This window comes from Antedon mediterranea, chromosome 1 (genome assembly GCF_964355755.1).
Source record: "Antedon mediterranea chromosome 1, ecAntMedi1.1, whole genome shotgun sequence".
NCBI lineage: Eukaryota > Metazoa > Echinodermata > Crinoidea > Comatulida > Antedonidae > Antedon > Antedon mediterranea.
In genome coordinates, this window is record NC_092670.1 from 32,863,448 (window position 1) to 32,868,567 (window position 5,120).

The following is a 5,120-nucleotide window of genomic DNA, read 5'->3' on the forward strand; positions in this document are numbered from 1 at the left end:
AGAATTCATTCGCTTCACTCAAACGAATCCAGCCGTTTTTTTCTTCAAGAGAGTTTAACGATTTCCTTTGGTAGAAATGTTTGGAATATATATTTACGTCATATACCTAAAATCCGTGACTGTTCATACGATTTTCAGTGAGTTATTAAATTTTTTTCGACTAAAGTTACTCATCACTACGCCAGTCGCCGCTAGCCTACGCTAAGGTCGCCACAAACTTTCACTTGGCTAGGCTAAATATGATCGAATTTTTGAATTCTATACAGGTAAAATCCCTTAAATATTATTTATAAATACAAAATACCCTGTAAATCGTTAATAAAATCTCATAATTTTACACGGAAATTCAGAACTTTTTTCTCTCGATCGCCGGTAGCAATGGCGGCGATTCAAATTTCGAGATTGTGATAATTTCGAGGTCACGCAACTCTGCGTCTCGACTGTGAAAAACAACACTGTGTGTGGTCGATGACCTAGCTCCCGGCGGGATCATGGCCAACGGTTTTTTAAAGTAATCATTCAAAATCTAGAGTTTGTAAGTAAAAGACACCTTTCATCGCAATTTATATATTAAATGCTTCAATAGGCCGAGCAAGATTAGTCTAATATAATGTCGAAGGAAGACGCTTTGTTGAAGATCCGAGAAATAGATGAAGAAGTGGCCAACATTTTAACAGGTTCGTAGGCCTAATAATTATATTTTAATCTGCCAGCAGTCTAGGCCTAGCCTAGGCTCCTTCCTAGTTAGTAATACTGTAGGCCTGGAACTAGTAGGTCTAGGCTAGCTTACTATGCCTGTACTGACGGACAGGTGTATAGGTTTAGCTTAGCATTTTAGTTCAGACATTGACAGAGGGGACAAATATTGTCGGACCTATTTCAGCTAGGTATAAGGAAGGCCTAATAATAGATAATACAATTATAATGTAACAGTTATTTTGTAATGTAGCCATGAAATATCTACGAAGGATTATATTATATACACATATTCCAATGAGAAATATAATGACATTTAAAAACACTTCTTTATATTTAATTAATTGTACACACTAAGTAATCCCCGAAGTGATCACATCGATATTGAAACTTAATGTTTTTAACTCTAAATTTAAAAAAAACATACTAAAAAAACAAACAAAAAACATACGTACTGCATAACTAAAATTGTTATATTAAATTTCTTTTTAAAAAACTGTGTTATTTACAATATCTTAAATTATTTGTTAGGTAATTGAAGAAGTTCGAAGGATACTAATTATCACTAGGCAAAGAGGAATGAAATACAAAAGAAAGCTTTTTAAAAAAGTGCTTAGCAAATTTTTCCAAAGAAGAGAATAATATAGTTTATTTTGGTATTTTAAAGAGAAACACCAGTCCTCCATCTGGTAAGTACAGTGTATGTTTTTGTACTTTTATCTATTCATAAATAGTTTTATAATGGACCAATGGTAGTGAGGAAAATACGTGTACATATTGTGTACGTATTTTTAACAGCTTGGTTCGACTCAAGCTAGTGTCATGCACTCCTCCCTTTGACAACTAAAATTAAATAAATGACTTATGAATATTAATTTTTGACATATTAATGCTCTCCTGGCCAGCCCACCCTTTCCCCTTCCTTTTACATTGACCACCTACAAAACTGTAGGCTACATTATTAAAAAATTTGAGCTACAGTATATCAAGTTTATGTCCATACATTATTCCACTCATTTAAATAAATTTATATAATATAATGTTTTCAATTTGTTATTTTTGTTTAGGTTCAAAGATAACCCATATGTTGTCAAATCTGTCAAACATATTTGTTGGGAAAAACTCATCAAAAAAAGTCTGCCGACCTTGAAGGTATTTAGTGTTTTTTTAAATTTAAAATACAAGTAACATTATGTACATTAAAAAAAAATATATTAAAGTGTTTTTTTAAAATCAAATTTATCTTAGCTTAAAATTCGAGGTATATACTATGTTTGCAATAATTTATTAAAATCAAACAATTAAACAAAATTTACATTTAATTGTATGATTGTTATTATAAACATTGATACGGAATAAAAACATCAACCAGGATTGAGCACCGTTTTGCGTATTGTCTTCCTAAATAGTAATATTAAAAATAAATTTAGACCCTAATAATTTAACTAAAAATAATAGATACAGCCAGGCCTGTCTTTGGGATCGGTATAAACAGGGCAAAGTTTGTGATTAAAAAGTTCAAATGCATATTCCACCCACCCTTATGTCTTATAATGTAAAATTATTCTTACCACCGTTCTAATATTGCGTCATGTTTTTGTGTTTACCGCCCCAGATATAGGACTCTAAAACCACACCGTACCCAATTAGTTGATGATGTTACACATATTTTAAATACAGTAATAACTAAAACTATATTAATCTCTTTTCATTTTTAGGAACATGAATAAAGATCCAGAATCCTGGTCTTCACGCCGATCAGGTAATATGCCGGTATTGCTTTTGGACACAGAAATGGCCTACATTAAAGTTTAGCAAACAATTCTAACTACAAAGAAAGCAAAATTAGATGAGGCTCTAGTTACTCTCCTCTCCACTTTTTACCTTCTGGATTTCGATTATCCAAAATGAAAAGAAGTAGGCCTCACTATCCTTTAACAGTTAGTGATTTGTGATGAAAACACACCTGTACACTTGACAAAGGCTGTTGAATCATCATTAGTATACATTAATAAATTTAAAGACACCTAATAGTTTAAAGCCCAGGTGCGGGAGAAGAATTTTACGAAATTTGTATTTTACCATTTTAATGTTTTTAAGTTTTCTTTTGATGGCATTTTATTATTAATAAAAACAAGTTTGTTTTAAAGAAGTTGTATATATTATTTTACCTAATGTCATGTAAATTGTAGTTCTTAATAAAAATAACAGTATTGTTAATATTATGTTTTATAACATTCTTGAATTTATTTGTTTAAGTAAAATAATACTTAAAATGAGTATTCATTTATCGTTCTTAAAATAAATTTTTAATGATTTATATTTTATAGAATTCTTGTTTCAAGCAATTTTTTTCCCAATATAAGTAAGAATTTACGAATTTTAATTTGATAGAATTCTTGTTTCAAGCAATACTTTTCTTAAAATAAGTAAACATTTACTGGTTTTTATTTGATAGACTTCTTGTTTACTTATTTTAAAAAAAGTTTTGCTTGAAACAAGAATTCTACAAATAAAAATCGGAATATTCTTACTTATTTTAAGAAATATATTGCTTGAAACAAGAAAACTAAAAATATAAATCGGAATATTCTTACTTATTTTAAGAAAAATATTGCTTAAAACAAGAATTCTTAAAAATAAAAATCGGAATATTTTTACTTGTTTTAAGAAACATATTGCTTGAAACAAGAATTCTACAAATAAAAATCGGAATATTCTTACTTATTTTAAGAAAAATATTGCTTGAAACAAGAATTCAAAAAATACAAATCGGAATATTCTTACTTATTTTAAGAAAAATATTGCTTGAAACAAGAATTCTACAAATAAAAATCGGAATATTCTTACTTAATTTAAGAAATATTTTGCTTGAAACAAGAATTCAAAAAATACAAATCGGAATATTCTTACTTATTTTAAGAAAAAAATTGCTTGAAACAAGAATTCAAAAAATACAAATCGGAATATTCTTACTTATTTTAAGAAAAATATTGCTTGAAACAAGAATTCAAAAAATACAAATCGGAATATTCTTACTTATTTTAAGAAAAATATTGCTTGAAACAAGAATTCAAAAAATACAAATCGGAATATTCTTACTTATTTTAAGAAATATATTGCTTGAAACAAGAATATTAAAATTAAAAATCGGAATATTCTTACTTATTTTAAGAAAAATATTGCTTAAAACAAGAATTCTAAAAAATACAAATCGGAATATTCTTACTTATTTTAAGAAAAATATTGCTTGAAACAAGAATTCTACAAATAAAAATCGGAATATTCTTACTTAATTTAAGAAATATTTTGCTTGAAACAAGAATTCAAAAAATACAAATCGGAATATTCTTACTTATTTTAAGAAAAAAATTGCTTGAAACAAGAATTCAAAAAATACAAATCGGAATATTCTTACTTATTTTAAGAAAAATATTGCTTGAAACAAGAATTCAAAAAATACAAATCGGAATATTCTTACTTATTTTAAGAAATATCTTGCTTGAAACAAGAATTCAAAAAAATACAAATCGGAATATTCTTACTTATTTTAAGAAATATATTGCTTGAAACAAGAATTCTATAAAATACAAATCGGAATATTCTTATTTTAAGAAATATCTTGCTTGAAACAAGAATTCAAAAAAATACAAATCGGAATATTCTTACTTATTTTAAGAAATATATTGCTTGAAACAAGAATTCTATAAAATACAAATCGGAATATTCTTACTTATTTTAAGAAATATATTGCTTGAAACAAGAATTCAAACAAATAAAAATCGGAATATTCTTACTTATTTTAAGAAAAATATTGCTTGAAACAAGAATTCTATTTTAAAAAATCGATAAATTGTTACTTATTTTAAGGCAGATACTGCTTAAAACAAGAATGAAAAAGCGATTAAATTCTTGGTAAGAATATTGTTCTTAAAGTATTATTTCTTGGTAAGAATAATTTTCTTGATAAGAATTTGTGTGATTCTTGTTAAGAATTTTACGATTCTTGGTAAGCCAAAAAGTATTGAAATACGGACAAGTCAAAATTTACTTGTTTCAAGAAATATTTTGCTTGAAACAAGTTTTTTTTTTCTTAAAACAAGAATCAGAATTTTGCTGTGTGGTTACTGATTGAGTGTTAAACATGAGATTATTCTATTTAGCAAAGCTAATTATTTCTTATGAAAATACGTGATTATAAATAATAGTTTATGTAGTGTAATGCATCTCGTTAAACCCTAACAATGAAATTATTCCACGAACGTCCTTCCCAAACTCGCGTACTGGAATCTCTGTGACAACATAATTGTTTAACGTTAATACAAATCACAATGTGCTTTAACAGTTACAATACGAAGTAATTAAAATGTTACGATGAGTGCTAGTTTAGCAAACAACTAGAGGACAGTAAACATTCGTAAACA

At 27.3% G+C, this 5,120-nt stretch overlaps 1 long non-coding RNA gene across 1 annotated transcript; it reads left to right on the forward strand.

Moving 5' to 3' along the window:
• The first annotated feature begins 452 nt into the window (after positions 1-452).
• Positions 453-2,853, forward strand: LOC140049228 (uncharacterized). The gene is made up of 4 exons (XR_011845216.1): positions 453-677; positions 1,228-1,385; positions 1,764-1,848; positions 2,415-2,853. It is a non-coding gene; the product is annotated as an uncharacterized lncRNA (long non-coding RNA).
• The last annotated feature ends 2,267 nt before the right edge of the window (positions 2,854-5,120 follow it).